This window comes from Elephantulus edwardii, unplaced genomic scaffold, assembly GCF_000299155.1.
Source record: "Elephantulus edwardii isolate Elephantulus edwardi_28Jun2011 unplaced genomic scaffold, EleEdw1.0 scaffold00387, whole genome shotgun sequence".
NCBI classification, from domain to species: domain Eukaryota; kingdom Metazoa; phylum Chordata; class Mammalia; order Macroscelidea; family Macroscelididae; genus Elephantulus; species Elephantulus edwardii.
In genome coordinates, this window is record NW_006400137.1 from 38426 (window position 1) to 48550 (window position 10125).

The following is a 10125-nucleotide window of genomic DNA, read 5'->3' on the forward strand; positions in this document are numbered from 1 at the left end:
GCTCAAAGGCATCAATTCTCCTTCTGTCCTCCCTAGTCATTGTCCAACTCTCTGATGCATAACAAGTGATTGCAAAGACCATGGCCTGTATCAGGAGCACCTTAGTCTGCAGAGAGACACCATTGCTCTTGAGTACTTTAGAGAGGTCCCTAACAGCAGACTTTCCCATCACAATGCATTTTTTTGATTTCCTGGCTGCTGGTGCCAAGAGTGTTGACTGTGGAGCAGAGCAAACTATGCAACCTTAATTCTGGATTCCTGTGATAATCATAATATGCTATCATATATCACTTTTAAACTATTCTCTCCCTCATCTGTTTCAGTTCAGTATATATAATCTATCCAGTTTTTCTCAGTCTTACCCCAACCCTGGTGTCAGTCACTTTCTTAAAAAAAAAAAAAAGAAACATATGCCTTAATAATTTTGGCAATAGTATGTGTTGCTAAGGTTTATATTTCCTAGTATATGCTGATTCAGCTTGGTTTCTACTTCCTGAATACATCCTGTACCTGGCTCGGGGCCTGGGCACCCATGAGAAGTCAGAAACAATAACGATTCCAGAATGGGAAGAACATTCATTGGCCAACCATGGTGAACTTCATGTAACCCCATGCCCAATCTCTTATATAAAACCAAGCTTTGCCTCTCCTTGAGGTTTTAATGGTTTGGGCAATAGCTGACATCTATAATAAAAATGTGTTAATCTAAAAAAAAGAGAGAGAGAAAAGTGGTTATTTTAAAATTGGGAAATTTTATATAAAAATCCAACCTTAAATTTTAGAAGACCATCTGACTTTTTTTCCGGCATTGCGATCGTTGAGAGATGAACTGACTGTAAGTGAATGTTTGACATACATGTTCATCCTTATAACTGTAACTTTATTGTCTATCCTTGTTTGTAAATTAGGCATATATAACGGCCTAGTTTTCTTTGAGTTGATACTGATTCTTGGGATCCCATGTGTATTGAGGTACAATTTATGCCCTAGGGCTTTAATTCATGGATATTTCAGATTTAGGTTCCAGAATTCTCTTCTAAGACACTTCTGGGTGTACTCCTATCTCCAACTTTTCAGCTAGCAGCTAAGAAAATTTCAAGAAATCTGAGAAATATGTTCTCAGACTAACACTTCCCATAAATATGAGTCCCCCCTGGATTCTAATCAGAAGTCCTAACCTTAAGGCAGTTTACCCTCGAGGTTCCATAGTCTTCTGTTTTCCCTTAGTACAATCTGTAACTAAGGATTGTCTCTTAAGGATGGTCCCTCTAGATTTCCAACTATTCCTAGGCAAGGACGATTGCTCAGAACAAGTAAGTAAGGATTCTAATGGCTCTTATATGTATTTGCTAATGATGTTTTTAACAATTGTTAATACCTCTCCTCCATCCTTAGCTTTTAAAAGAACTGCACAGAAACTCATGAAGATGTTTAGAAAAATCACAGCAAACTGAACATTGATTTGGAATAATTTAAGCTATTCTCCAAACTCTTACTAGAGGAAAGACTAAACCTCAAAGCCCCAAAGGTGTTAGGAACTGTTTTAATTTAAAATCTCACTCTGTACATGATCCGTTTCATTTAAAGGATAAAAAAGTTTTTACTCTGGTTTAATACTTGAAAATTATGCCAGTGCCAAAACAAAACTAGATAGTAATCACACATTGTTAACTAAAATACAGAGATTTAGCTTAGGTTAATTTGTAGTGATTAAAAGTTATTCAATAAAATTCTGTAAAATTTTTACTTTAGCTAACATTTTCTTTTATCTTTGAAAGAGTATGCAAGGCAGAATAAATATGGACTCTACTCCTTAATAATTTAGTCTGCTTGTGGTTCAGCACATCCCATCATAATCTCATTAATCATCACCCCTTCACTGGGCAAAAGCACAATGTAATCTGATCCCCATTTCACAGATGAGGAGGTCAAGGCAGCAACGGTTAAGTGTTATTTTGAGACCACCTAGCAAGAACATGGCCTGACCACTTTACTAAACTGGCCTGGCACTTTTCATGAGAGCACTCAGTAGGAGGCCAGCACCAGAGTGACCTTCTTGCCCATGGGAAAAAATTTGATTCAGAGTGAGTAGACTTGTGGGATGGTTTACCACAGGAATCTCTCAGGCTTACCTTCATACATCTGTCCCAATTCATGATATGTAATGTGAGCCAATGTGTTTCTCTGTCTCAGTTTTCTTCTCATATACAAGTTGGAATTGACTCCACAACAACTGATCAGTTTAATAACACTCTGAATTAAGTTCATAGTGAGAATCATTAAAATTAAAATTATTGAAATATAAAAAGAAATTTTAGTACATTATCAACATTCAATAGTTTTGGTCCTCTGAACTTTACAAATGGTCCAGAGATTTAAAAAATTGTGCTATTTCTTCTAATTCCCGGACTAAGAAAGCTTCTGCCCAATCTTGAGTGACTCTGCCACAGTCCAGAAGATGGAGATGAAATGAGAACGAGAGCAAGGTCAGATGAGTTGAAATGACATCACAAAGAGATAAGAGGTATTGAAATTTTATCCTACCATTTATATCAGTAGCATTCCTTTACTGATGTGACAAAGAAACTAAATTCACTATAAACATTATCTTCTGTCTAAACCATTGATTACAAACAGTTGTTATTTACATACTCCAGATCACAGCTTCCTAATTTTCATAATAACTGTTTGTTTTCCTTCTATAAAGCCCTTCTAAAGACAAAATAAACAGCTTTAACATTTTAATATTAATCATTTCTGTAATGTTAACCTGCAAAAAACATAATATTTGACCATAAATCCCCAACTAAAAATGGACTTTCTGCCCAGTTTAGTCATAATGGTGAACCAATAATTGTGACTAAAGGTATTTGATTTTGATTATTGAAAAGACACCAAAATGCATTACATATAAACTATGTATTATATTTCATGTAATATTTCATTTATAATACATACTGCTCTAGGAAAGGCTCAAGGACCTCTCAAAAGTAGTAAAGAGTAATTATGTCACTCTGGAGACTAAGATGCTCCTGATTCAGATCATGGTCTTTGCAATTACTTGCTATGCATCAGTTAACAATAACCGCCCACAGATGACAGAAGAAATGATACCTTTGAGTTATTGTGCTTGAGAATAGTACTGAACATAGCATGGACAACCAAGAGAACAAACAGGTCTGTCCTAAAGAATGTGAAACCAGTCTGAATTTTGAAGCTCTGTTTCTCATACTTTGGGCATTTTGCCAAGAGGAATCAGTCCTTGGAGAAGAACATCAGGCTTGAAAGAAGAGAGGGACAGCGCGAAAGGGGAAGACCCTGGATGAGATGGATGGACACAGTAACTGGGATAATGAAGGTAGCTGTGTCAGAGACAGTAAGACTATCTCCTGAAAGAACAGAGTTTGGAGCTATTGTACATACAGTTGCTATGAGCCATAGGTGACTTGATGTCACTTCACAACAATAAGTATGTATTATATATGTATGTAACTATGTATTATGTATGTTGTTTTATTATGTGCCATTACATCATTCACAACTCATAGCTACCCTATGTGCAACAGCTCTAAACCCTGGCCTATCGTGAGCCAGTTTTATTGACTCTGACACATCTAATCCCACTGCCTCAGTTATCTTGTCAATCTATCTCATCCAGCATCTTCTTCTGTGATCCCTCCATGTTTCCAAGCATAACGTCCTTTTTTAAGATTCATTCCTCCTGGCTACATGCCCAAAATACGTAAGACAGAACTTCAAAATCCTTGCCTGCAAGGAGAAATTTGGTTTCATTTTCTCTAAGACAAACCTATTTGTTCTCCACCTATGTTCCGTACTCTTCTCCAGTACCACAACTTCTTCTGTCATCATTAGACATTGTCCAGATCCCTGATGCATAGCAAGTAATTGTGAAAACCATGTTCTGAATCAGGTATACCTTAGTCTCCAGACTGACATAATTGTTCTTTAGAATTTTGGAAAGGTCCTTAACAACACACTACCCAATGCAATTTATCTTTTGATTTCTTGACTGTTAGTGCCAAGAGTATTACTGATTGTGGAACAGAGCAAGCTGGAATTGTTAACAACCTCAGTCTCTTCTCCATCCATCGTGATGCTGCCAAATGGCCCTCTGTTGAGAATCTTTGTTTTCTTGATATTAAGCTTCAATTCATATTGAACACTACAGACTCTGACCTTCTGCAGCAAGTGCTTCAGGTCCTCCTCAGTTTCAACAAGCAAGACTGTATCATCTGCATAACCCAGGTGATTGCTTAATCTTCCTCCAATCCTGATGCCACTCTACTCCTCATAAAGTCCAGCCTCTGAAGTGATCTGTTCTGCATACAGATTGAAAATGTATGGAGGCAGGACAGATCTCTGATGTAATTCCTTCATAATTTTGAACCAAGCAATGTTTCCTTACTCAGTCCTGATGACTTTCCTCCTGGACCAAGTATGAGTTTCACATGAGCACAATCAAGTGCTCCGGGATGCCCATACTTCTCAAGATCAGCCACAAGTCAGATGTCTGGGACCTTACTCGAGTACTAAAAAGTAATGATGTCAGTCTGGAGATCAAAGTGTACCTGATCCAGGCAATGATCTTTGCAATTATTTGCTGTGCATCAGTAATCTATCTGGACAATGACTAGGGATGATAAGAGATTTGATGCCTTTGAGTTGTGGTGCTGGAGAAGAGTCTTGCATATACCATGGAATGCTAAGAGAATATAAGATTCCTTTGGGAGAGAATAAAACTAGGCTTCTCCTTGGAAGCAAGGATTGTATAGCTCCATCTGAAATACTTTGGGTATGTTGCAAGGAAGAACCAGTCCTTGCAGAGGGACATCATGCTTGGGAGGGTAGAGGGATAGCCCAAGAGAAGATCCTTGATGAGATGAGATGGATTGACTCAGTGTCTGGGGTAATGGGGGTAGGTATGTCACAGATAATAATGTTGGCTCAGGAAAGAGCACGATTCAGAACTGTTATATATAGGATTGCAAGTGACTTGACGGCACATAACAACATAGAGTCAAATGCCTTTACTTAGTCAATGAAACACAGGTAAACATTCTTTTGGTATTCTTTGCTTTCAGCAAACATCCATCTGACATTGGCAATAATGTCTCTAGTGTCATGACCTCTTCTAAACCCCCCTTGTATAGTTAGCTTTCGATGTATGGTTCCAGTCATTTCTGGATAATTTTCAGCAGGATTTTGCTTGTGTAAGGTATTAGTGATATTGTTTGATCATTTCCACACTGTCAGTTGGCCTGGTAGTTGTCCTCCAGATTTCTTGGCACAACCTGGTAAGTGCATACAAGGTAGCATCTCTTTTTGGAAAATATCAATTGGTACGCCATCAATTCTTGGGGTCTTCGCCCCTACCCCAATTCCTTCAGAGGAACTTGAACTTCCTCCTTCATCACCATTGCCTCTCGATCATATGTTGTTACATGAAATATCACTGTGTAAGTGTTTTCTTTTTGGTATAGTGACTGTGTGTATTCCTTCCAACTTCTTTTCATGCTTACTGGAACGAACATTCAATATTCTGTCCATAGTATCCTTAGTATTGCAACTTGAGGCTTGAATTTTGTTTGTTTTTTTCAGCTTAAGAAATGCCATGTGAGTCACCCCTTCTGATTTTCTGAGGTAAGCTCTTTGCACATTTCATTAAAATACTTTGTCTTGTCTTCCTGAGCAGTCCTTTGGATGTTTTGTTCAGCTCCTTAACTAATCTTGATTTCTTCTCTTTGTTTTGGCTACTTGACACTCCAATGCAATATTCAGAGTCTCTTCTGACACCCATCTTTGTCTTGTCTTTCTCTATAATGACCTTTTGCATTCTCTTCCTGGCTGATATCTTGGTAATTTCCCACAGCTCATCTGATCTTCATCATTAATGTTCAAGGCTTCAAACCTGTTTCAGAGATGGTTTGGAAACTCAGGTGCAATAGACTTAAGGTCAAATGTTGGTTCCTGTGGGATTGATTGATTGATTGATTGATTTTTGCTTCAGTTTGAGTTTGCATATGAGTAGTTGGTGGTCTGTTCCACAATCAGCACCGAGTCTAGTTTTCACAGCTGATATTGAGCTTCTCCAAGGATTCTTTCCACAGATACAATCTGTCAGATTCCTATGTATATCATCCATGAAATCTTTCATGAGATTTCACTTCATCTTGTTTATTTCTGGTTGTTGCTGCATATATTTAAATGATAGTGGTATTTACTGGACTTCCTTGTATGCATATAGGTATTATCGTGTTCAGTCACAATATTGTATTTCAAAATGAATCTAGAAATTATTCTTTTTTAACCATGAGAGTAACCCCATTTTCCTCACCTTTTCATCTTCAACATAGTAGAACATATAATTTTCTGATTCATAATATCCCTTGCCAACTCATCTCATTTTGCCAATACCTAGTATGCCAATATTTATGCATTCTATTTCTTTGTTAATAATTTCCAATTTTCCTACATTCATGTTTCTCACATCCCATGTTCCAATCATAGCATCTGCTTGCAACTTCTCCTTCTCTGTGTTTCCATATTTGAGGACTCAACCTCAGGTACCATATCATCTAGTCTACTGTAAGTGTGCTCTATTGTACATAGGGTTTTCGAAGATCTGTTATTTTGGGAAGTGGATGGCCAATCCTTCTTCCTAGTCTGTCTTACTTTGAATGCTCAGCTTTAGAACAGCATCTGACAGACAAACATTTTCTAGAAAGAAGCTGATGGAAGATGTTTCCACATTATAGAAGTAAACAATAACTTCATTGTCCCCACCACCTCCCTTTAGCATTTGTGTCTTGACCCATCCTTTCCCAGCTCCATCAGTATCCCCTTCCACTCATCCCCTATCCCATTTAACACCTCTCTCCTCCCATCCAATTTTTATTTAGGATTAGGTCTCAATTTACCTCTGTGATGCCTAATGTTTTGCACTGTTGCTAGTTTTTCTCGCTGCTGTTAGTTTCTCTTCAGTTAAGGAGACTCTAAGTCCAAATTCCAGGTACCAGGTCTATGGAAGTATTTCTGTATCAGACAATTGTAAGAAAAAGTCCTTGTCCTTGTGATTCTGCTCCAGGATTGACTTTCTGTGGCTTAATGTCTCTGTTCTTCCATTTGTAGCTCACAGTAGGATCATTTCTCAGGAAAAGATGATGTCTCCTTTAGATCTGATATGCAAGTGTTGTTTTTTTGCCCTGAGTATCCTAAGCTAGTTAAGTATATATTATTATGTATAGATTACTATATTATATATTAAACATGCTACATAAATTATTATAATGAAATGGCACACAGGCTTAGACATTGAAAACAAAACAGAACAAAAATGTTCAACATTTATAAGCTAGAATAATTGAAGGAAAGAAAATCAAATTCTGAGCTGTACTACTGTACAATTTTATGTACAAAATGTTGAATCACACAGAAACATCAAGAGTAGTTGCAAGGAATATGGAGAGTCACTATGCAAAAATAATTGACTGATTTTTAAACACTTGAGAAACTATCATATGATCAAGAGCCAACAACACCAAAAGAAGAAATTTGGGCTAAAATGAAGGCATTGACAAAATAAAAATCTCTAGAAATTTACAGAATATCTATTAAGACATTAAAGAAATATATGCAGTCCTGAACATGCTTACTGTTCTATGCCAAGACATCTGGAATAGAGCTATCTGTCTAACTGACTATATAAGATTCATACATGCATCATTAAAAATAAAATAATCAAATAATGTGAAAATTACTGAGTGTGATATATGATTAATATCATGCACAAAGGTGATCTTTCTGAAGACTGTTGAAAAATGGCTGGAAGATGTACCATGGGAACTGTGAAAAATTCAAGCTGTATTCAATAGAAGCTTTGAAGTGAGAGACATCATTGGTGAAGTCAGATAGATTTGACTGAAAGCAGAAAAAAAAATCATAAAGATGTTTGCTTGTGTTTTATTATTAAAAGGCTTTCAAAATAATAAATTATGAGTAACATTGAGAATAAGGAGTCCAGAAATCTTAATGGTACATATATGAAACCTGTATATAAGCAGTCTTTTTTTTTACAGATCAAGAAGATGTTAATGTTGTTTTTGCTGTTGTTGTTATCTGACATTGAGTTGCCTGTGACTCATAGAGACCCTATGCACAATATCCCTAAAGGCTGCTCTATCCTGTGCTAATCTCACTGTCTCTGACACACCCAACCATCCTGATTACCCCAGTCACTGAATCAAACCACCTCATAGACAGTCTTCCTCTCCTGTGCCTACCCTCCACCTTCCCAAGCATGATGTACCTCTCCAAGGATTGGTCTCTCCTTGCAACGTGTCCAAAGTATGTCAGATGAAGCTTCAGAATTCTTGCCTCCAAGGAGCAACTTGTTTTAACTCTCTCTTGGGCTAACCCATTCATTTTCTCGGCAGTCCATGGTATATTCAATAGCCTTCTCCAACACCACAGCTCAAAGGCATAATTAATTCTCCTTCTGGCATCCCTAGTCCAGCTCTCTGACCCATATCAGCTCAGGAGAGGAAGATCCTGGGTGAAATGCATTGACATGGGCAATGGGATTAGGTATGTCAGTCAGTGAGACTGGCTCAAGATTGGGCAGGTTTCAGAGCTATTGTACATATGGGTGCTGTGAATCGCAGGCAACTTGATGTCACATAACAGTAACAGTGATTGCAACAAAGAATCTAAGCACAATAAAGATCGTGAGGATAGTGTAAAGATGGCTAAGATTTTATGAGCAGATTATGTCTTGGTGAAGCCAGAGTACTCTTTGGAGTCAAGAATGATATGATTTCACCTCACCTACTTTTGGCATGTTGCTAGAATCTATTCCTTGAAGAGGGACATAATGCTGGGAAAGGTGAAGGGGCTATGAGGAAAAGGAAGATTCTCAACCAGGTGGATTGACACGGTGACTGCTGCAATGGGCTCTTGTGTGTCAGGAAGTGTGAGGATGGTGCAGGATAGAGGAGGGTTCAAATCTTTTGTTCATAGGTTCACCATGAGTCATACTCTTACTTCAGTGACACCTAAAAGTAACAACCACCACAACAACAATAGTCTTCAGTATGGATTGAATCTCAACATTATGAAAACAAAGTTTCTCAACACCAGGACAGGTGGCAGTATCATAATGGATGGAAAGGTGATTGGGGCTGTTAAAAATGTCATTGTCCTCAGATCCACAATCAACACTCTTGGCACTAGCAATGAGGAAATCAGCAGATGAGTCACTTTGGGAAAATCTGCTGTCAGAGACACCACCAGAGTTATAAAGAGCAAGATGTCAAACTTGAGATTAAGGTGCTGAACAATGAGACTAAGAGCTAAACAATGAATAAGGATAACAGAAGAATTGATGCCTTTAAGTTGTGGAAATGGAGAAGAGTAATGAACATAACATGGACTGTCAGGAGAATACACATATCTGTCTTGGATTGGGTAAAACCAGTTTGCTCCTTGGAGGCAAGGATTTTGAAATGCTGTCTCACACAATTTGGGCATATTGTCAGGAGGGACCAGCCCTTGGGGAAGGACATTATGCTTGGAAGGGTGGAGGATCAGCACAGGAGAGTAAGAATCTGGATGAAATTAATTGGCACAGTGACTATGTCAATGGAATCAAGTGTGTCAGAGATGGTGAGATTGGCTCGAGATAGGGCAGTATTCAGAGCTATTGCTCTTAGGTTCACTATGAGTCATATGTGACTTAATGACACATAATAACAACAACAATAGCACAACAAATTTTTAGAGGAAGCTCTGATGACCTAGTGGATAGGAAATTATAGTGCAAACCCAAAGACTAGCAGTTAAAACCCAACAGCTGTTCCATATAAGAAACAGGCACAGTATCCTGTGCAATTTACAGGCTCTGAAAACCAACCAGTTATTTATTAGTAGGTTCTGACTTGTCACCAATGAAAAACAAAAATCCTCATTTACTAAATTCCTATTTTTTCACATTTACAATAAAATTTTCAAAATTCTCAATGAATTTTCTTTCCAATTTTTAAAATAAAATTTATATTTTATATTGGTTTACTTCCAAAGTTCTTATACATTGTTTTTCACACTGGATCT